This window comes from Cyprinus carpio, chromosome B18, assembly GCF_018340385.1.
Source record: "Cyprinus carpio isolate SPL01 chromosome B18, ASM1834038v1, whole genome shotgun sequence".
Taxonomy (NCBI): domain Eukaryota; kingdom Metazoa; phylum Chordata; class Actinopteri; order Cypriniformes; family Cyprinidae; genus Cyprinus; species Cyprinus carpio.
Window position 1 is genome coordinate 18,259,704 of NC_056614.1, and position 24,794 is coordinate 18,284,497.

At 41.1% G+C, this 24,794-nt stretch overlaps 1 protein-coding gene across 4 annotated transcripts in view; it reads right to left on the minus strand.

Moving 5' to 3' along the window:
• znf423 (zinc finger protein 423) overlaps positions 1-24,794 on the minus strand; it is a 154,597-nt gene that overhangs the window by 83,887 nt on the left and 45,916 nt on the right. The window lies entirely within an intron of this gene.

Below are 24,794 nucleotides of genomic sequence, written 5' to 3' on the forward strand. Positions count from 1 at the left end.
ATTTGTAGAAAATAAATTCAAGTGATGAATCGATCCACTTTAAAATGTAGGTGCTGTGCAGAACAAATAAATCTCCACGGGGGTTTGTGGGTAGAAATTTGTAAAACCATGAATTATGAATTTAGCTCTAAGCGAGAAATGAATTCAGAGCTGGAGTAAAGAAAAAGTTAAAAATAGAGATATCAGTAAAGGAGTAAAACAAGAGAAGAAAGTGTGACATCAGGAAAATACTTAAAGAGGTCATTCTATCAAATGGGAGCCTTTTCCAGGTTAAGGTAATTCAGATTTACCATTTAAGTATTTAATAAATGATGTTGTGGCATCTCAAGCTTTATGATAGGATTTACTTCCCCTACTGTTAAGAGAATATAAGAAAAGAGTGATTTAAAAAAGACGTGAAAAATTCACTTCTTGAAAGGATGATATCCCTGTAAGTATTTTGGCTTATGCCATTTTAATACATAACAAAACTATAAATATGCAGTCTTTTAATTAATACATCAACTAAAATAAAAATAGAGAGAAAACAGACAAAGTGACAAGAGTATACACAGAATGTGTACTGCACACATTGCACATCTGCATCCCTTTACCTAAATTCATTACTTCAGACTTATGTGCCCTCTAGAAGCTTGTGTTCTGCAAGTGAACAAAACTAGCTTTCTAATCTTTTTGTATTCTATCTGTTTTCTTTTCATTTATTATACAATTAACAAAAGCAAAAAAAGACCTCTAACATTAGCTTGCTCTATTCTTTTTCTATTCTATCTGTTTTCTTTTTATTTATTATATTATTTAAAAGCCCTTGCTATGTGTACTGTGTTAAGCTAACTGAGACTTGTTATTGCACTTGCATTTTTTTTCTATTTTGTTTGTTTTGTTTTTTTTTATTGTCCTCATTTGTAAATCACTTTGGATAAAAGCGTCTGCAAAATGACTAAATGTAAATGTAAATGTAATGTCTGACTAAAAAAAAGGAAAATACTCATGTTTGTGCCCATGTGTAGCCACTTCTGTACACCTTTCATTTCCTATTTCAGTCTCACTCACTTTCTCAGATTACATTTAGTGTAAGACATCCCGGCCCACCTCTCACACACCTCCTCTTCCAATTTCCCCACCCTCCTTCAAGTACAGTGCCCTCCCCCTGTTCTGTTCTCATGCTTTTGTGTCCGTGTCAGGATAAGAGCTATCCCAACACAACCTAAAACCCTTGCAACACGGGAGAGAAAGTGTTACAGTGGCCCAATGAAAGCACCCAGATGAAAAGCCCATAAGGGACTTAACCGTGGTGAATTCTTTGGCTGCACAATGAGACCGTGGCCCCTGACAGGCCATTCTCTGATCCAGCCACTGTGGAGGTGAGAGGGGGCGGGTATGGTGGTGACGGTGGGGGTGCCGACTGACAGGTAGGCCGTCCTGCTGAGACACAGACATGTACCACAGTGCAAGAGATACAAAGAAACACTTGCTTGAGTTCAGAGCCAGAAAAAAGGAGGGAAAAAAAGAGGCAGAGTAGAGGAAAAGAATGGAGCCCAAAAGAAAAAAAAAACCTCCTGGCACATGTGGTCATTCTGGTGAATTATAAATCTATTAATGCTAATGCAATCCCTCTGACTGCGACAGAATGTGAGAAATCACTTTTGAGAAAGAGGGAGATTATAGTCATTAAATAGCTTTAATCCTCAGAAGTGTGGCTGTCGGAAAATGGAAGATCACATGGCTTTTAGGAGGCTTTTGTCATCTGTCCGCCGGGGGACTTGGCAAGAGCACTAAACAGGGTAAGAAATTTCAATGAAAAGTTAAATTAGAAAAGAAACAGAAAGAAAAAAGTAAGGGGGGAGAAAAAGAGAGAGAAAAGAACTGGCGACTGCAATGGGCGCGAAAACATGGGGCTCCTTCCACGCTCCTGTTCTTTCCACATTTACAGGCTTGACCGACCTTCTCTTTCTTTTCAGATTTTCTCCCTCTCTGACAGTTTGTTTCTCACTTGTTCCACATTCTATACCCAAACTTTCTTTCATGTTGTGACTCATTACCGAATTAACAGGCTGCTCTGGTGGTTGCCCCTGGCGCTGGCCTGCTCCTTGCCAGCCTGTCCCATGTGGAGGGGTGGAGCACAGGATGGAAGGGTGTAGCGAGGGAGGGAAGATTGGGAAGACAGGACTGGCAGAAGGACACATTCTGATGTCCAAGGATGGGCCTGCCACCCCGCCTCGAACAAGGCCTGGTAATTGGGACCGCAATAACAGAAACACATGGTGATGGCGGCAGCCACCCCAGCACCTAATCTACAGATAATTCTAGGAGGTTCAAGAGCAGCCCCCCCCACCCTGCACAGACCCCCATGCCTCCACCAGAACGGGTTGGACTGAACCACATCGGGGCCAGTTAATGGGCTAGCCAAAGTGCTGGCATGCGGGGCCAGAAGCGTGGTGGAAGACGGTAATGAAGATGTGCTCGGTCTGATGTCTGTCCTCTCTCCTCTTTATCAGACAAAAGGACAGATAGAGGAAGAGGGGGTGGGAGCCAGATAGAGAAGGGGGAAAAAAGAGATCCCCTCTATCTCTCCTAACACCAGAGCTGTGGATTTTGTGAATGCCCCTACCGACACGAGCCAAACGTCAGAGCCAAAACAGGCTAGTGTGTTCATTAGCGCTTGGAGGCATATACAGCAGACCCACACTTATGACATATAGCACTGCTGTTCCCCTTCTGGAACAACACACTATCCAAAAACAATACAGCCGGTCCACAATGATTAACACACTGAAATTTATGCTACATGGGAGACGAGGTTAAATATGCCCACTTCGACAACAACCGTGCCAACACTAAACCAGTTTCACATTCATTCCAACATATTCTATTCAAACTTGACAAATGAAGGCAAACATTCTGGTTTTGGCCTGATTAATCACATCATCCATCTAGGTTAGATTCCACTACTAACATCTCACTTTGTCCTAAAATGCTTTTTAAATATTTTGTCTCAGAAATAACAAGAAAATGCAGTTGTGGAAAACCAGAAACTGTGTATTTTTCACCAAAACGTTGTGTATTTTTGCTGGAGAAGCGTAATAATTTTCCATAAATGTTTCATTTCAGAACAATACCCAGAACCTGTTTTAAAGTATAAGTATGTTATCAGTGACCACAAACGTCAACATGCTAATGCTGTTAACTTCAAACTATGCTAATTATAATAGTAATGGACGTTAGTGAGGGTAAATGCCATATTAAATTTGACAAAAATGAGGCTAGATGTAGAGCCTGTACAAGGTTGTTTCATGGCGCTAATTGTTCAGCTGATGAAACACTAAAATTACCTCATTACAAAACATTACAAAAAATTCAGAAGACAAGGTATGATTAGACATGACTTAGGACCTTAAGATATGACACATGGGCGGTGCTAGGGAGGGGCTAGCAGGTGCTCCAGCACCCCAAAGAAAAACCAAAGCACCCCCATAGCACCTCCATAAACATTTGACTCATTACAGATGCATAACTAGTGCAATGGAATACAACTTGACGTGATTTGCAGTCGCACATTTCGTAATGTCAGCATTTTATTTAAAAAATGGATCGGTTCCTTGTGCCAAGTAGGCCTGCCCCCTGACTAAGGATTTTTCTAGTTAACTAGTTGCACGTTTATATTAAATTGATTAGTATTATAACCTACTAAACCATCTTTTAATACAGGCATTTAGGCATGCTCAAGCGCATTCATAAAGCTTGCCGCAAAGCAGCAGCTAAAGTTATAATTATGAATGCATCGGTGGAAAAAAAAATCATTTTCATTTTTTGACTCGCCATCTCCACAGTAATGGACGTGCCTTTAATAGACTAGAGTAATGCACCTTTATGGATTACATAATCAGAGGAGATTTTTTGTTTAATAGTAGACATTTTAAGCTTTCTGTAGATTTATTTCTTATGTCTGTGAGCCAGTTCATTGTTGTGATGCGCTCCATTCAAGGAGACTGCATGAGACGACAGAAAGCACATCCAAAAATGAGTATTTTAAGTTCTTTCTGCAGGAAAAAAAATAAAATAAAAAAGATTACACGCGTGCCCCGTCATAGTAAGTGATAATACTCCCACACTCCTCATAAACATCTGAAATGCACCTATATAGTGATTGTATTATTGATAAAAAAATAATAATAATAATAATAACAACTTGTTTTGGTCATATTTACTATTTATTGCCCAGTTCCCCACTATCATTGATCTAGCACCCCCTCAGCACCTGCGTTAAAAATTCTCCGCCCCTGATATGACGACTTATTGAATGGACACTATACATCTAAGAATCACATCAGGATTACAAACTATGATAGTGTAAACAAATTATTTGTGACATTTTTTTGTTTAATTTTTTGTCAATTATAAAAAAAAAAGACTATTTATTTATTTATTTAACTAATTTAATTCTGCCCTAAATTTTTAATTGACATGCAGCAGAACTCAAAGTCAAAGCTGAAAAAAAGCAACGCAACAAATTTCCTACTGGTGACTTCTAGGTGGTGTTCATGTGCACTCAACTCAAAAATATAATCATTCCGACATGTTGCAATATAACAACATGGGGAAAAGCGATCTGACAGAATCATGGTCTAACTAGACCTGAGTCTTATCACTTCACCTAGTCACATTCCACATCCCTGACCTCTCACCCCTCCTCCACTTTTGAGCCTGGCCCCCTGCCCAAAACCTCCACCTTTCCCAGCAGCCCCTCTGCCCAGCTCACAACCCCTTTGCCCACAGCCCGGGGCAGGAGAGACACACTGTAGGGGGCAGAAAAACAACTTCCACCCGGGCTCCCACTGGGCAACCCAGCACGCTAGCCAGACAGGCCTGAAGCAAAAGCCAGGGGAAAACAACTTCCAGAGTAAAGGCCTATATGAGTTTTTACTGGCAGTTCATCTTAATTCTCTCCATTCATCTCTCTTGTGTCTTTTTCTGGGCTTCTCGTGAAGACCTCCCTCTTCCCTATCTTCCTCCCTTCCCCTCTCCCCTAGGCAACAGGACAGTCATAACCAAACACAACAGAGGACAAGGCTATGTTGCTAAGAGGGTAAGAAAGAGTGGAAGAGTGAGGACAAGAGAGAGAGAACAAGAAGGGAGGGGGGACGGCACACAGGAACTGACCACATGGCCAGCAGTCCTCTGGGAGCAGAGTCTCTGAGACCAAACACCTGTTTACTGAAACTGAAATACACACACACATATACACACACACACAAGCAAACCGACTCCTGTATTTCTCCCCCCAACTGTTTTGCCGTGTTCCTTTGGGTTTCTATGCTGACACACTCTATGCCTCTGCCGTACCCCACCGCCGCTCAAGGGAGACAGTCTGTCAGGGGCCTGGTCCTAGTGGACACACAAACACGCACATACACACAAACTCATGTTTGCCGTCCTTAACGGTCTCTGCTCCATCAAGCTGACACTCTCCAGTCTGTGCTCGCAGGACCCCTGGCATTGCTCTCGGTACCCTACAGGGGGCTCCAGGGACACAGTCTGTTAGGGGTCTTTTCCTAAAGGACACAAACACGCAAACACATGCCAAGGTGATGTCATTGTGTAGCCAGTCTGTCAGGAACCATAATCCTGGAGGAAACCCATGTATTTACACTCATATGTACCCTAGCGCACACACACACACATATGCATACTGCAGTGATGTCACAGGACGGACTGTCTGTCAGGGGCCGGAATCCTGGAGGACACACACTTTTGCTGCCCACGGCCCATATGGAGTAGTTGGCGCCCATAAGCGTCCGAGCAGCCGGACTCATTCCCAGGGCAGAAGGTGAGGGGCAGGGGGTTGGGAAGGCAAGGACAGCTGACAGCCTGCTCCCCATCTCCCCTCTGGCGACCCCCAGGTGAGGAAGAGAAATGGAACACGTTCTGGAGCCTGACCACTCACTCACCTCTAGAGACCACAGAGTGCTGTGCAGATGGGTGCAGTGCTACCATGATGACAAGAGAGGCTGGAGAAAGGACAGGAAATGATGGGCAGAAGAATCAGCAGATCGCTGACACCAATGTGATATCACATTTTCCACACTAGGGCTAGGAAAAATATAGATTTTTTTAGACTAATTGCAAAAATAGTAATCATTTGAACAATCTTCATATCAGTTCTTAAAATCTCAAATTTTTTTGACTGAGATGCCCAATCCAGGGTCTGTGTAGCTCTGTGACCTCGGATTTGGGTCACCATTCTGTCATTGTAGGTTTTTTATATCTTTGTTTTTTCAGTATTGTGTTTCGTTTTTTTTTTATAATTTATTTGTATTTTTAGTAGTAATTTTTTTGATAAACACATACACTGACATACAGTAACAGAAATTATACCAAAGTGAATTGGTGATTGGGCAGTTACTTGAAATAGAGTTACTGTAAAAGATCAACTGGATTAATAAAATAAAATAAAATGAATCACAATTGAATCTAAATCTAAATAACTTCAATAACTGAATCAAAATTGAACATGAATCAAATAGGGAACTATGCTGATAACAGGTCATAATGTGCATCAAGGATGCATAGAAGCCCCAAAGGGGGCACTCAAGTGCACCCTTATGAAACCAAAAATTAAAAACTGGTACACATCAAGTACATCATCTGGGACAGGGTCTCTGACTTGAGCATTTGCTAATGAAAAAAAATAAAATAAAAAATGTTTTTGGTTCTGTGACATTGTTTAACATCTGCAACAGATGCTGTGAATTTCTACAGAAAACAATTCCAACTCTGCAGACTGACTGTTTCACATCTACATTGGAAATTCATGCCGCAGAATGCTGCCCCATATAGAGTTCTACTGTAAATCAAACTCAGTTAGCATTTTTTTGTCTTTATTAATTGGAGGAGAAAAATTATTTTCAGTGGAAACTGAGAGCATGCCACAGATGTTGCTGATAAAGCTTACCTTGTATTTAACCCGGAGCACTCCTTTAAACACAAACCAGACACAGATGAAATCACTTCTAAAGCCTTTCTACAGGAGATAAAGTTGCTGTAAACCCAATTAAAAGCCTTCAACCATTAATAATGTTTAGATGTGGAAAAGCCAATGGCATTTTAGTGAGGATGATTTACACGCTAAGCATTTTTAAGGGCACGAAGGTGAAACATAAGTACTCTCTGTGTGTCTGACAGAGAGAGGGAAGGTGAGATGAAGGAGAGATAAAGACTGAGGGAGAGGTTGCGTGACGACAGGGGCACTGGCAGTGGTTAAGCTCCGTTTGACTCTTGTGTTGCTCAGTCTGCGCGAGCGGCGGGGGCCCGCACTGTTAAACAGCTGCAGATTAATTACATGTGAAGTGTACCAAAACAAGCTTCTTCACAACTCCAGCATCAGAGATGAGACGTTTGGCTTCTGCCGCTCTCTTTTCTCTCTTTTGCTGTTTTCCTTCAAAATTTGGCTGCCTTTGCTATACTTGCTACGTTCGGTTGAGCATAGAGTGACGATGTCACTGAGTGTATGAGAAAGAAGGTTTGTTCTATCTAGCTTGTCATTACAGAAATGATGAACATTGCCTGACTTTCATACAACAACAAGAGTAGCTGTGGAAAGTGTGGAAAGATGATGAAAAATAGGAAATTGCGAGTTACAAACTCATATTACACATTCATCCACAAACGGCTGACTCGCCCACTCATTCGTTAGATCATGAATACAACATACACTAGCTAAAAAGTTAAAATAAGTCTATTATGCTCATCATAGATGCAATTCTTTAATTAAAACTACAGTAAAACAGCAATACTCTGAAGTATCAATGCAATTTAAAATAACTGCTTTCTATTTTAATATTTTATCAAATGTTTTTAGTGTTACAGGATCCTTCAAAAATCATTCTTATATCCTGATTTGGTGCTTATAAAAACATTTCTAATTACTATCAGTTGTGCTGCTTGATATATGTGTGGAAACTTTTAAAGATTCTTTGATCAATATAAAGTATAAAAGAACAGCATTTATTTGAAACAGAAAGTGTATTTAATGCATCCTCAGATTAAAAGTCTTATTTTTTTTTTATATGAATCTCAATGGTAGTGTAGCTCATTATATGATAAAAAAAAAAGAGGGGGGAAACATGCATATTAAGATGCAGTTCCAGATAAACACACACTGTGTATCAAATGATAAAAAAAAATTAAAAAAAAATATTTGAAAACAAATTCCTTAAAATTTATTTTTAATCTTGTTTTAAAGCACATATGGATATGGTTTGCTTATTTTTTATTTATTTAACTGTTCAGACTACAAAAAAAATTAATAAAATAGATTCTTAAAAATTATTTTTAGTCTTGTTTCATTTGATGTCTCTCTTGATCGCTCTTTTTGTCTTCTGTCTGGTAGTTGTGTATGTCACAAGTTTCACTGGTTGGGAGTGTACAGTGAGTGCAGTCAGGTTCCCACTGTGTACAGAGTCAATGGGAAGCAGCTGCCTGTCTGGCCATGCAGGAAAGCGGTGCTAAACAAGCACTTTGTTCCCTTCTAGAGTCCCACACACACAAACATCTACCTCACATAACCTGGAACATGACCCTCCATTGCTGAGATGTGCATTTGCGTGTGTTTGTATGTGTTTTGTAAGTGAGAGCGAGAGAGCATGTGCATAACAGATGGGAGAGAGGAGAGAGAGAAGGTGAATGTGTTTCTCCCATCACTTACTGTACCCGTCTGTCTATGTCTTTTTCTCTATGATCTGTGCTCGGACGCAGACAGGCCTTTAAGCAGATCACACACTGTATTCTGTCTCTTGGTTTTATATGATCAAACCGATTCTTATTTAAAAATATATCCCAATCAAATTCTACTCAAAAATCTTAGAAGGTGTGTGTCTTCTGAATTTACAAAATACTGCATGCCCCAAGAACTACCTTAAAAATTCTGGTCTAGTAAAAATGCTTGATACAAACTAGATATGGTAATAATTCCTCTATCTGAAAGGAAGTCAAAGCCTAGCCCCCCAAAAAATCTGGCAGGTCCTGTCACTGACAGTGTGTGGTATATGCAGAGGTTCTGCAGTCTACAGTGCAGTCTCTGACCACCCCTCTTTTCCCTGAACTCAATCAGCCAAACCTCATTGTTAAAAATAGTCAATGTGCCCGCAGGCTCCTGAGCTACTGGAGGAGACTAATGGAGAACGTTTCATGCTAACTACAATATGAGCACACCCTGCCATCCACATCACAAAACTTACTATTACTTATGCTAAATATGATTGAACAATTAGCTGTTAGCACACTGCCCAAATTCAGTGTAAAAATGAGCGTGATGGTAATGGCCATCACACTTAGCTTAGCATATAACTGTCTCTGGGGCATGACAGGCTAAGCACCTTATTTTTGATGAGTGTTTAATCCACCTCAAGCCCTCAAACAAGTGCTCCCAGCTGACAAGTTGACACTACAGTAATTCAAACCCGCAGTGCAGGAGATGACCACTGGAGCAGTGTAGGGCACTAAAGAGCTGGTGCTAAATCAGACAATCCAATGCTTTTTTTTTATTCATAAACGTTGAATAAGTTGAAAAAGAAAGAAGGGGAACAGGAATGCAGGCTGGATTAGAATCTGTTACCCCGTAAGACAACAGTAAAGAACTACACTGTATATGATTTGTGCCGAGCAGTGTTTCCTCAACTCTGGCTGTGTTTACACTTGGCATTAACATGCGACCTGTATCCGGATATTGTCCACATACACATTGAAAAGACAAGTGTAAACGCACTTGTGATCGGAATGTTATCCGATCAGTGTGTCCTGGTCCAGAGGTAGTCGAGGACGCATTGTGATCGGATCTCAGTGTAATGTGAACGCAATCCAGCCATCGTGTCTGCATTCGCAGGTCGACATCACGCAAAACTCCTACACTTATCTTTGATTTGTAAAATGCCCCGCGACTGAAAATGCTTTTCAAAAGAAAACCCACCACTTCAGGTTGACCTTGCACTGGGCCATTCTCTGCAGACTTATTTATATATTGCACGGGAAGGACAGATCCGATCGGTTATCCACATAGAAAAGTCAGTTGATGTTGCCAAGTGTAAACGCGCAGTGTTCTGATTGACTGATGATCCGATCTGCTTGATCGGATAACAGTGATTGCATGTTAATGCCAAGTGTACATGCAGCCTCTGATCCTGGAGTACCGCAATGATGAGATAAATCAGGTGTATTTGATTAGGAATAGGCAAAATGTGCAGTGCTGGAAGAAATCCAGGACCAGGGTTGGGAAACACTGCCATGTGTATCGCCCCCTACAGTCAGGTGAGGGGTGAAAGGGGATATACTGTATGTCTGCATACAGAGTTATACTGTATGTCTGCATGCGCCTTTTTTAAAATAATAAACCTTTTCCTTTAAACTGAATACACACACATACAGACGTGTGTGTCTGTGTGTGATATATTTTATATATCTGTATCTATACACATTCTGAAATGAACAAGTTTAGGGAGCAGTATGATTTTTTTATTTTGAAAGAGAAATTAATAGTTTTATTCAGCAAGGATGATTTTACTTAATCAAAAGTAATAGTAGTGAGTTTAACATAGTCACAAAAAAATGTAACATTGTCACAAAAAACTAGCAGCGCTGCTTGTTTTTAAGTGCAGGATGCAAAGATAATACAATAGAAAGGCGTGTTTTTTTGGGGGCAGTTTTTGAACTTTATATCAAAACACTCAATTCAGACAGCAGGCTGACACAACAAGAGCTAATGCATGGCTAACGCATGATATTGCACTTCAATATCTAAGCTATAAGAGGAGCTGAGAGTGGGGGGGTTAAGGCTGGGGCCCTCATGAGGCTCCTGGGCCCTTGGGACCCTCCACACAGGCAGAGAGAGGCAGGTACCTCCTGCCCATGCTGCCACAGAGGGAGCCATCGGCACCTCAAGGGACCCCCAGAACTGAGAGGAACACCTGGACCTGCCATTAGTCACACAGACTGGGAGAGCAGACAGACGGTAAGCTGGAGATCTGGAGAGAAAGACATCACATACACACGTGCATATACGCCTACACACAAGAACTACACACGCAAACACATGCTTTGACATTAATGCACAAACAGTTGAGTAAACAGGAACTAGCACACGCAGAACCGCATATATAACGTCAACACACAAACAGCGAAAAAACCTGGCAGACACACACACACCCACATGAGTTAATGAAAAGGTGTCATGAATATTAAGAGGCATAAAAATACAGGGCAGCAGCACTACAAAAAAAAACACTAAAACACACACATTCATGCACATAGACACACACACATGCTGCGAGGCAGGGTGAAGGAGACACCTGGACGGCAATGTGGTGAATAAGGACAGGATAATTACTGTGGTATTAAATGGTGCACTCCCCAGGGTGACACCAGAGCACCCAGCCGGGGTTCAAGGACGCAGAGAGAGCTGCACCTCAGCACTGTCATTACAGCAGCACACACGGCCTCTCACTGCCTGTCTGCTGCTCAACTTCTCACACACTCCAATACGACACATATAAACACAAACAGCTGCACCTCACCACTGTCATTACTGCAGCATGCACAGTCTCTGACTGTCTCTCTAGATTCTCACACAATCACTTGCAACACATAGAAACTCAAATAGCTGCCCTTAAAGAGACAGTTCACCCAAAAAGAAAATTCTGTCATCAGCTACTCATGCACCCTCATGTCTTCCCAAACCCATATGAATTTCTTACATGGAACACAAAATAGAGATAAAAGGTGGCTCCAAAATGAAAAAAAAGCAAATCAGTAATAAGCCAGATAAAGTCATTATTCACTATTCTGGTAGACACTGAAACCTTAGGTCTCAAGTTATATTCATACTGCTGCATATTTAAAGCTGGTGTTAAGTAATGTCATGAGATGTGAGAACCAGTGGCATTTTGCACTTTTCTCAAACCTGTTGTGTCTCCTAAAGCCTGGTGTGAGGAACAGATTTTTTTCTTCAATATGTATACATAATACAGAAAAAAAAAGAATATTACTAATGTATAAACTTTAGAAATTCACAATTTAAAAAAATATATATTCATTATTCACAGAAAATCTTTCCCTCCATCATATCTCCAAAATCTCATAAAACATATTTTTAATGAATAATGACTTTTCAGAACAGAACAGAATCTGTTCCACACACAAAACTATAATACAGCTTCAGAAAACTTTTATCACGCAAGTCTGATGAACTGCTTTTATGGTATTTGGTCATTTTTGAACACCATTCATTCCTAATTTGTTGTATGGGAAAAGACAGCTTGGATATCCTAACTAGCATCTCTTTTTGTATTTCACAGAACAAAGTCATACCACACCAGGGTAGGTAAATAATGACAGAATTGTAATTTTTTTGCTGAACTTTACTTTTAACCGCTGCCATTAAGCTTCATACAGACAGAGAGCAAGAAAAAAGAGAAACATCAATCAAAAGACAAGAAGAACAGAAAATCGGAAACATCACACACACACACACACACAATCTTTCAACAAGCAAACAGCAAAGTCACAACGGACCGCCTGTCTGGGATCTGTTAACAAAAGCTGATCGCTGGACCATACCCACACCCGCTCTGATAGCGCCTATCAGATTTGAGCGTTCATAGAATCTCACACCGGCCCTTTAACGTTGCCGGAGCGCTATGTGGCGTGGCAATTAGCCCAAAAGAATAGCCACACCAAATAGCAAATCAACCCAGCATTATGCTAACAATGCCATTACTTTACAAACAAACACAACCCCCACTTTCATGCACGCGGGAGGCTATAGATCAACGCCCGGCGGGACGCACGCTAAACAACGGACAATGCGCGACCGCCAACAGGTGAGGACCGCTTATTCACTTTGGACTGTTTTCATCAGTGGATTATTATTTTTGTTAAACCTATGCACTCCCTGAGACTCTCTCCTACACACACAACGTTAAGAACACGCATTAAACTAAACACACGTCGCCTGTATCTTGTTTCTCTACTGTGTTTAAACGCAAAAAAGGACGCCAGGACGACCCAAAGAGTACAGTAGCTAGCCATTAGCATTGTGAGTTTATTTCACTTTTAACACATTGACAGAGGGGGCAAAAAAGAGTGCCATGCCTTTAATCAAGGTCACGAGGACGGAGAAAACACCAAATAAACTAGCAAACATGAAGAAAAAATCCTGTCAAGTTCAATGTGGTTGTCAACAAAAAGGACCCAACTTTAAAACAAAATGGAGGGTGGGGAGAGAGAAAATTCTCTTTGTGTATTAAAGAGCGCAAACTGTCTCCATCAAAGGGGGCTCAGCCGGGGGAAAAGGAGCGGCAGAGAAAAGAAAGGGAGGACGAGACAAAGGTACAGCGAGTGGGGAAAAAAATCTGCCCGACATGAAACAGATCAAAGGCTGCGGTCGGGAGAAAGGGAAGCCAGGGGGTCCAGTAATTACGGCCTACATCCGCTAAAGCGTGGGGAGAGGGAAAGAGAGGATGGAGGCAATGTGAAAACTTCTCCAATCCATTGGCTCCTGGGGTTGCCTTTGCACTAGTCCTTCACACACACACTCTAACCCCTACCAGGACTCGCTAACGCTGCCAGATCCCGTTCTGGACCTCCCCCTCGGCCTGCAAGGCCCCGGCTCATGCGGCGAGCCCCCCTGCTGGCCCATGGGAGGAATGGCTGTCCACTGTGACTGGACGACTTGAAAAAAAGAAAAACTTTTTGTTGGGAACTTCTAGCATCGCCCCAGGGGCTGTTCTCTGGGAAGGAGAAGCAAGCTGACCTCTAGACAGACATGCATTCAAACATACAATGTGTATAGACATTCACACATATGTAAAATGCATGAAATGCACATGCAAGCATGAATACAAATGCCTACTCATATATGAATATAAAAGTCAGCTCATACACATACACACACAATGAGGCACACAGTGTGGTAGAGGGCAGCCTGACGGGTGGAGTAGATCAATGGCGACCACTAGCTGCTTGGACTCCACGGCAGAAAAAAGGATTGCAGTGGGACTAACAGTAAAAGTGCAGCCCCATCCTGACATCAAATGTGGCCCCACCACCACTTTTTAATAATGTGGGAGAACAGAAACATTAAAATGGTTTCAACGATGATCCGGCTTTCATGTACGCCCTCCCTCCTTCTTCATACCCTATCCTATGGAAGAAATTTAGGGATGTGTGTTGCCTTCATCAATGGCATGCTATCAAACTGAACCACTGGAGAGGTGTGGGTTTAATCATTGAAATCACTTACAACTACAGTTATACACTTTTAATGCAAATGTAATGAGGAATAAGTCCCTGCCATGATGCTAGTGCTCTGGGTGGTGGGTGGTTGTGTACTGGTCCAAGTTAAAGAAGATCAAATATGGCAATGCAAGTCTACTGGATTTTTATCATCCACTAGGCAAAAACAATACAAGGCTCAACGGCCTACAAAAACAATCACTTGGCCACCCAAAAAATAAATAAATAAATAAATTCTAACATCAAAAGAGTATTCATGAATGTACAGCCATACATTATAATTTCCAACTTTTTAAAAAGCTCTTTTTCATGTTTTGTATTTATAAAAAAAAAAAAAATCCATTTAATAATCAAACGAAATGTTTTTATTTAATTTACTTTTATTGGGGTCAATATCACCATAGAGTGCCTTTCAACCCTCACAATACTCAAAAATGTTGGTGTTAATTTCCCATTCGCTTCATGTCATATCATAAATAGTAGACGCTCAAGTACTATGGAAACATATTAGCTAAGCTCCCATACACTTAGAAAATTATGGGCTATTATTCAAAGCATAAACCATGAGATATGCTCACCTTGACATGGACATATATTACTGTTAAATATATTTTCATTGCAAAATTAAGATGCAAATTATATTTTCTAAAAGGTATGATGTCCCTTTCCTAAACAGGGTAAATAATATAATAATAATAAATAATATAATTACATCCTCAATCACATTGATATGTAAATAATATATTTCATTTTAGTTTTTAGCAATATTAACTACAAATGAATGCTATGTCCACCCTGTCATGTTTATGTCCACTCTATCGAGTCTAAGTGGCCGACAGGGTGGACATTTTGAGCTTCAATTAGCATATTAGCTTACAACAAACTGTGACTAGATGAATATTTAGTCTGGTTGTTGAAGAGAATTTGGTATATTTAAACTTACATATTTTGAAAATACTGTATTATAATTACTTCTGGCATATTTTATGCCGACAGGGTGGACATTTATACGAAGAAAATTGTCAATTGAAAAGTCACCAACTTGCTCACCTCAGCCACTGAATAGACAAAAAAAATTGTTGTCCTGATGTCACTAAAGGGGATGGCCTTTTCTTAAAGGGACGGATTCCCCAATACAACAGGGCGGACAACCATTCAAGGGACATAGACAAACTCTTCTTTTTATTAAATAAAAATATATATTTTTATTGCCAAATTATCAATACACTCAAACTGAGTAATCTCTTATTTACCAAAATATTTATAGGATATTTTTTTTTTTTTTTTTTATGGCATGACAATATTCTACTATCATTCAAATTTAATGAGCAGTGCATGGGACATAGCAAAATAACACATAGGAATAGAAGAAAAGAAAGGAAAAGTTTGGAAAGGAAAAGACACATAGGCCTGTATGTCTGCATAATGACCTACCTGTCTACCTAACCTGTTTCTCACCTTTCTTTTATTCTCTCTCTTCACCACACACAAACAAAAGCCCAAAGCCAATATGGAAGGGTGCATTTCCTGCTGCACAAGCTCGCACACATGCCCCAAAATTAAATTAATATGAAAAAAAAATTAAATTAAATCAAACCCCCAAGTGTTTTATTACTTACTTGTGTTTCCAGCCATTAAGAGACTGCATTACTAAAATATGAATAATTAAGGACATATGGGTATTATTACGTCGGAGCAAAAAAAAAAAAAAATCGCTCATGCCTTATTTCATTTGGAAGAAATGTTATCTCTGGAAAGTGTCTGACGAGGGTCTCTGATGTGTCTGAGCTGAGAGAGAAATACAATGGGGTCGGTCTATATCGGGCAACAAGTCACGCCGTCCTCACTAAACTGTCTCTTCACTTCATGACTGCTGCTGCAGAGTTCATTTTCCAACTCTCCAAAGTTCTGAAATATCACATTCAGGATTTTTCATTGATTGCGGATTGTGGCCAAAATTAGATTTAAGACTTGGCTCTGGTTTTCAGTGCAAATAGTGGAAAAACTTCTTGTCTATGCGCGATTGGATCTCTATAGTGTCTTGCCAAGCTTCTCTGACATGCACATCTCGCATTTTTGAGGCTCTAGGGTAATGATGCTGCCTCGTCTACATCAAGAAGTTTATCCGTTCTGACCCAAACCGGTGGTGGAAACTCTCCATCGCAACCTAATCACAACAAAATCACCACTGATTCCTCTGCTATCCCACAAGACACTGGGCTTGCTTTCTGCTCTGAGGGTTTCGGTTACTGATGGTCCATGATTTGGACAGCAGATTTGTTTTGTCTTTTAGTTCGATTGGTCTCTTAAAGGGACAGTCATAAAACCAAAAGCCACATTAAACTGAGCACAAAAAGACTCACAAACAAAATCATAAGGAGAAAAACAAGGCATGATTTTTGTCACAAAACCAAGTCATTTTTGTTGCTGTTGTTTTTTGTGGGGTCTTTCGTGTTATTTTTGAAATGTCAAATACAAAATAACTCACTTACATGAGCAAATAGCCACATATAATCACAATTTTCCTATACCTTTGACTTTTTATGACGTAAAAACACTTTCTATCCAAGTAATCTGAGGTTGCAAAACAGAAAAACTAAAAATCAGAGTCATTCACATCTTGCACCTATAACCTATACATAGGCTATATTAAATATTTTGACCAACATAATAAGCATATTTGTGACGCTCACTGTGATTTCAGCATCTCACTAAATGAGGACGTAAACACATGAACAACATCCCCAGAACTGCTCTGAGAGTGACTTCATGAGCATTTGACCGTTTGATTTGAGTAAAACTAATGTCATATCACATACACAGAACTGTAAAAGTATTCATGGCAACCCGTCAAAATAAAAGTCCGGATTAATTTAAAGACAAGTATTTTCCAGAAATGTATTACTATTGTTAAGCAGAATGTACAGTACATAGCCTACTACTACTACTAAAAAGAAGCAAACATTTTTTTAAAGGAATAATCACACAAAATTTCTTCCATGTTTTAATTTTAATAGTAAATCCCCTTTGTTTACCAAAAAATAAAGTTTGCTTAATTTTCAATAATTAAAAGATAAATTAAATTAATGTTTTATGCCTTTATTTGATAAGCAGAAAAATATAAATATACAACAGAATTTCTGAAAAAAAAAAAATGTATAAGGCTATTTTAAGAAAAAATGTAATAAATTAAGTTGTTTTTATGCATTTAAATAATTACATATACTAAAACACAGAATTAGGTAACAATAAAACATACGGTGAAGAAAAAATAAAACATTTCATAGGGCCCTAAACATGTAATTTTTGTTAATCTTTTAATAAATTGATGTGAAAATGTATACGTTTCGTGATTATAATTAATTAGACATGCTTTTTGATTAATACAATTTAATTTACCATTAAAAAAGGAGTCAAGAAAAATTAAAACGGAAAAAACGGAATTTGGAAATAAATAAAATGTAAAAATAAGACGGATTTCATAGGGCCCTACAGCTGGACACATGGTGCCACTACACTGTGTTTGTCACAATCCCAAACCAACACACACAACTGCACTCATTTCATCTCTCCTCAACTTTTCCGGCATGCTTGTGGATTATTACTCGTCTCTGATCCATACCGACCCGTTATCAGCCCCTCACCAGTCAACCCAAAGCCCCCCACAGCTGATGGAGCCTCCCGACGCTCCCTCTCTCGCTCCCTCTCCTCCAATCCCCCACTTCACTTTATCTAGCCGTTCGCAGGCTGCATGCTTTGGCAGCAGACCGGGGGGTAACCAGTCTCTCCATTTCCCTCTCTTTCACTCTTTCTCCCCACCCAGCAGTGGCATCGGTGGCGGCAACAGCAGTGCTGGCCTGGCCTGGAACGGAGCGTGGAAACAGTCCTGCATTGCTGTGCTGTGTCCTGGGGGAGTTCATTACTTGAGCAGGGCGCTCCCACCAGCCAGCCAGAGAGCAGGTCCGCCACGGCCCTACTGCGCTCCACTGGAGCTGCTCTCATTAAACGGAGGGAAAAAAGAAAGAAAGAATAAAAGAAAATGGAAGAAAGCAAGAAGGGAAAGGCGGCGATGGCGAGACACCAAGGCTAATAATGTGACAAGTTTTGTTTTTTCTCATCGGGTTGTGCATGTTGGATTTATCATATTTTCCAAGGTGGAGTTTGTGTTGGTGACGCCACCCACCCCCAAGTCTGGTTACTTATTCAGCAGTGAGTTTCCTATCCTCCCCAGAAATGAGAAACAGGTTTAAATATTTTACAAAGGCAGGGTGGATCGCATAGGATCTGAGCTCGGAGGAACAGTAGAAGGATTCTCCAGATCTTTAACCCCAATAGAGGTCCGTCTCCTTTGAACACTCAACCCCCATCACGCATTTCCCTTCCTCTGTTTCTCCCAGGATGCTCCAGTGTCACTAGCCTCGACAAAACAATATGCACCTACCGCACTAATTCCGCTGAAAGAAGGAAAAAAACAACATATATGCCCTCCCTCGTCCGATATTAAGCTCTAAATCTAGACCTGTTCTGTTCTTTCTCCTCGTATCCATCCATCTCTCACTCCCTCGCGGTTTCGGAGGCCCCCCCTTGCGACCCTGCCAAGATGCGAAGGATTCCAATCAGGCACTTAGCTGGATGGCTATTTCCAGGGACAAAGGACATGGAGAGGAGCAGGACTGGAGGGGAGGGGGAAAACGAGGGGGAACAAAGACTGCTCTCGGCACCCAGGGGAGCAACCAGCCACTGACGTCACCGTGTATGAGTGCGTGTATGTGCGAGAGAGATAGAGGGAGGGCATAATGGGTGTTTGAGAGCCTGCCTGAGGCTGGCAGAGGTCCCCGAGGGGGGCTGTCCTCATGGGAAGATTGGAAAAGAGGTTCTCTGTCATTTGCGGACACTTTCCCAGAGTGAGGGCCGTGTGCAAAATATTAGCTGTGATTTCTCGTAACTACGGAAATGAGAATTTGAGATATGTGATGCATTTAAGAGCATGTGAAGCTTTTGAGGGTTTTAGGAGGGCGGCATTCTATGTTACTACAAAACACACTGTGATTGGCCACCACGTCATGAGACCTATAGATAGGACACTTACACAGATACAAATTCTGTTCCAAAACCTAGTGGGGTCATTTTTTTCACCTCATTACAACAGGTGAGAAACAAACTTTCATCGATAAGTTGTGAACGGTGACTATAAAATGGAATGTGTATGAATAGCGTGTACTAATTATGAACAACAACAATAAAAACACCTCAAGAAAATTTAAAACTACAGACAGATTCCAAATGATTGCAACGAAAATCACTGGATGGATGTCATAATTATGATTTCCTAACTTATAGGTTCTGGAGGAACGCAGCAAATGAAAACATAATAAATTTAAATATAAATATAAAAATATTTATATATATAAGATATATAAATAAAATGCTCTACACAAAAGTATTGATAAAATGGTTAAAATCTAATTAAAAATAAACAATTTACCCAAATATTTGTGTGTATGGTGTATTTTTGTGCTTAATATAACATAATATGATTTTCTTTCCCCCAAACCATTTGAGCACAAATCCTGGACGCAACTGATTTTGATGATTAACTCAAATATTCAGTCACATGTAAACAAAAGATCAGATTTCATGGATATAGTTTAGAGTTTAGAAAAGTCATGGATGTATCCAACAGCAACAAACAGTAATTAGAACGTGCTACCAACGTTATATAAAAGTTATGATTAGGGTTTAGAGTAGAGTTAAGGTCAGTATTTGTTTCAGTGTTGTGTAAAGGCAATCATCATGGTGATTGGCTGCGGGCCGGCATTGGCGCTTAACTGGTTTGGAGAAGAAAACAAGCATAGAGCATCATGTCATTAGCTTAGCATCAAATTCTATAAGGGTCAATTGTGCTTCACTTTAGCAGCTCTATTTGTGAGTTGCTGCCTATGTCAAGCTTTCCAAATCTGTCACTTTTGATGGTCCATGTTATTTCGAATGCCTTTGAACAGCCTTCCATCGCACATAAATTTAAAAGTAACAAAACATGACAAACGGAAAAGCACTCATGGGTGTGTACGGTCCATCTCTACTAGCATGCACATGTCTGCGTGCTGAATCAGTGAGTGTGTGTCAATAAGGGCAAGTGTGTGAGCGTGTGCGCTGGCGGCCATGGTTAATGGACTCTGGTCTGTCTGCAGAGGGGGAAAGGCTGGGGCTCTTTGAAAAGAGTGTGGATTCAGACAGCCTTGCCCGTTTCTCTCAGTGCGCACATCCCAGGGGCACTGCTTTTCCTGACATTTCACTTGACAAAGGCGAGCCACACCTGAGCGCAGGGTTAAAACTATTATAACAGCTCTCCCCCTGGCACACTGCCCTTTGGCTCCACTGCACCAAGTGTGTATATATATGTGAGTGTGTGTGTGCATGCAATTGGGGCCCCTTGAGTGTGAGAATGTGAAAGAGTAAGTCGGTCTAGGTGTGTGTGTGTGTGTGCGTACCCAAGGTCTGCTGACATACGACGCCACCTGACCGCATCTTGGTACTGTATGGTGACAATACCAGCAACGGCGCATCTTGAGGGCCAGACCTGCAAGGGCCCGCTCCACGCCCACACACGGCCCACGCTAAGCTGGCTATAGGGAGCCAGTGAGGAGTGGAGGAGCACAGCTAGTAGCCACAAACCATAATGGAGAAGCAAGAGATTGAGAGAGCAAGGGAGTTGGGGGCAAATGGGCCGAACTCAACAGGAGGTGGGGAGTGAGTGAAAAGAAAATGAGAAAGGGAGAAAGGACACTGCAGGAGAGCTGGAGAGAGGGAGACAGGGAGAAAGAGGGCAGTTTGGGTTATCCACTACAGGGTGAGAGACGGAAGGAGAAGGAGGGGGCAAACAAGACTGAATCGGAGAGAACAGGCTGTTCCTCATTACCACGGCTCCCTGCGAAGAACCTGGTGATGGCTCTATTCTCCAATGCCCGGGGTCACCGAGGTCACGCCCACCAACCGGGGGTCACATTCTCGGACAAAACCCTAACCAAGATGCGAAGCGATCGAAGGAAGACCGGAACACCTGACCTCCTCCACCCACAGAGCCTCTGACAAAGACTTGGTCCCTGTGGAAAACCAACAAAGGGCGGCCATCTCAGAACGGACCTACGCCCCCTGGAATTGTTCAAAGGAAGTGGAGACGGCCTCAACTGACTTTGGGGCTCAAAGTTGAGCAGTCAGCACTCAGGAACGAGAAGTTTCATTTAATCTCCAGAAAATTCATTTCGAACTAGTGCACTTCCTGTGGCGTGCACAGATCTTTATGTATGAATGAGTAATATTTATGCATTAGTGTGAGACGAAAAAAAGAGAGACGATTTGAACCTAAAAACAAAGAGGACGCATGGCCAGAGCTTGCACAAATAAGCACAGTATGAATTATGCGTATTGGTGTGGATGATCACCAAAAGAAATTAATTTGTAATTTTGTACTTTGTTTATCTGTACATTTATTTGTCCGTACACACCCATCGTATAGCCAATGAATACAAATGAGTGCGTCTGGTGGCAGGAATATTACCTCTCTCTCTCTCTACGAGCGGGAAAAAAATGTGTGGATATTCCGACAGATTTTGGCTTCTTCCTGGGCACACGCAGACAGACCAAATATTTACTCTCCCCTCTTCCGCCCGCCTGCTCGACACAGCAGCCGAGAGAGAGAGGGAGAGAGATGGAAAGAAAGAGAGAGAGTTACATTTTTAATCGGCTGTTTTTTTCCCTCCGAGAAGGCAAGCTGAATACAAGTACACTGCCGCCAACACACACACGCTCCTTTTTGTGTCCTTTGGCAAATTCTTTTATTTTGTTCTTGCATGGAGCAGGAAAGAATAAAATGGAGAGAAAAGAGGAGAGGATGGAAGGAAAAGGAAGAGAAGAGAGAACGTCCCCACAGAGTTTTTCTCCCTTCCTGGTGCGAGCGCAGGCCCCCACAGAGTCCCTGTGTAATTTCCAGTCCCTCAGAATTCAGGTATTAATAAAGGCCCCATGGGGAACTGCACACAATATAACCCTACATTTTCAGGCATTATGAAAGGACGCCCCCAGGGGTCTTTGGCTCAAATTTCTGAAATGCAGGCATTGTAAAAAAGGCACCCCAGGGGAGTCCCCCCGCAATAGAAATCTGCTGAATTCAAAGCATTTTCGGAGTCCTGGTGGGAGCCATTACTCCCTCTGGAAGCGCTTTTTTCTTTTTTCTCTCTCTCTCTCCTTCCATTTTTTTTTTTTTTTTTTTTTTACAAAACATGTGTTGCTGACATGTTGACAGATTGCTCAGTGAAGTGTTTAGGTGCATGCACAAACCGAGTCTCTACAGAGAGACAGAGCACTGCTCTCTCTGCCAGAGAGCCTCTCAACTCTCCCAAAACTGGTGCCATCCATATTTTATAAAAGGGGGAAGAAGAAAATCTAGGGCTAGGAGAGCGAGCGAGGGGGGAAAAACATGAGATAAGTAGAGTCACGTATGGAAGGAGGTGGAGAGGAAACGAAAAAGAGACGCTGAAAGACAGCGACGGGGAAAGAGAAAAAGGAGAGAGAAAAGAACTTCATCGTGAAAAATGAACCCTGTGATGAAAAATGACTTCCAGTGTGCTTTGAAACAACCCTCCTTCGTCTCACCCCCTCCTTTTCTCTCTCTCCCTGCATGCTGTGCACCCTCCCCTCCCCTCAATCTCTCTCTTATGGAGGCAGGGCTCTTGCTCTCCCTGGAAAACCTGAGTTTACAACCAGCTGTGACTGCATTTGTATCTGTGCCAAAGGCTTAGTGGAGGAATCTTCAGGCCACCCTCTGGCTCTGAGAGAGAGAGAGACAGAGAGAGAGAGAGAGAGGGAATGGAGGGGGTAAGGGAGGACCAACACACAAAGCAGCTCTCACTTTGAGGGAACACGCGTAGTCTGATTTGTGCAAACACACAGAGACACGCATAAGCGCACACACGCTCTCCTCTGATATAGGTGCCACAAACGCACGCAAAGCAAATACAGCTCAAGACACGTGTGGCATGCTGACAATTACCACAAACAACAATTTCAGCTCGTCTCGTGATTTGTAAAACTAAAAAAGACAGGGATAGGAAAACCTCTCGCCGGACCACGTTTCTGCTGACTTGACAGTTGAACAATGATATAACTGATTTTGTTAAAAGCTGTCCACATATAAACTTCACAAAGTCTTTGTTTATGAGCCATACAAATTTTCAAAAACACATCTTAACATCAAAAATAATTTAATTCAGTATCTTTGTGCAATCACGATCTATTTCTAATGCAAAATTGTTACTTAAAATACATATGTATTTTACACGCATACACTGTTGTAATAAACTAAAATAAAATAAAATAAAATAATCCTTAGCTTCTAAAGATTCCTATTTGATTCAGCAGGTTTAGGGGCCAGTGCATTGGCAATTTTTCCAGCTCAACAGAGACATGCAGAACGGTTCCAGATTGGCCCCCGTCGGTGGAAAGGGGGCAGCAAACTTCCACTATAAGAGCATTTTTATTTGTTTTCCCTAACCAAGTCAATATTATTTTCCAATGTAAAAGTGCTTAATTTAATTAATCCTTTCTACAACATACATAGAGATATCCAGCCACATTTATTCACAAAATAATTTAAGCTAATGGCAATAAAATTAATTTAGGGTACTAATATCAGAGTTTGTCCTTGTCCAGCTTTTTTCTCAGCACAGCAAGATCAAGTTACAAACTACTCTCCTCTTTCTCTGCAGAATGAAGGGAGAGGGAAAATGATCTGCAACTTTAATAAGAGTCTTGGCCTCCCTGGATTCAGCTGCCGTCGTGACGACAGGCAGGAGAGCTGGGGGGTCTTCGGTTGGCCCGGACAGACATACAGATGGATGGATGGAAGGATGGATAAGCTGAAAAGGGATATGTATTCATAGCGTGAAGTGCCCTGGGCGAGTGTGTGTTTAGTGGAAGAATGAAGGGGTGACTGCTTTCTCAAGGGACTGAACCACCCTGAGGCCCCGTCACACACCCCCATTACACTTCAACTGGCTGTCAGACACACAACTCCCCACCTAAACTGCCAACAGAGGAGAGGGCACACCGCTCTGTGTGTGTAAGTGTCTATAGAAGTAAATGAGTTGATGTGCATTGAATGTTACAGTTTTAAAGAGAAAGAACAAATGGGATACTATTACCATGGGAGAAACGCAGGAGAAAAATCCACAGATTTGCCACTGTCATCATTCACAAACTTCTGTTCATTTTTTTAATATTTTATTTAAATATTTATTAACTGACAATGTTATGTTTATTTTTTTTATTTAAAACATGCAATAAATGTTTTAATAAAATGAAGTGCATGAAAACTAAATTGAATTAAGTGTAAATATATTAAATTTACTAGTTTAATTAAATATAAAATTGCTAATACATTTAATAAAAAATTAATATTTTATTTAAATATTTATTAACTGTGACTGCATTTGAAAAAAAACTAAATGCATAAAAAT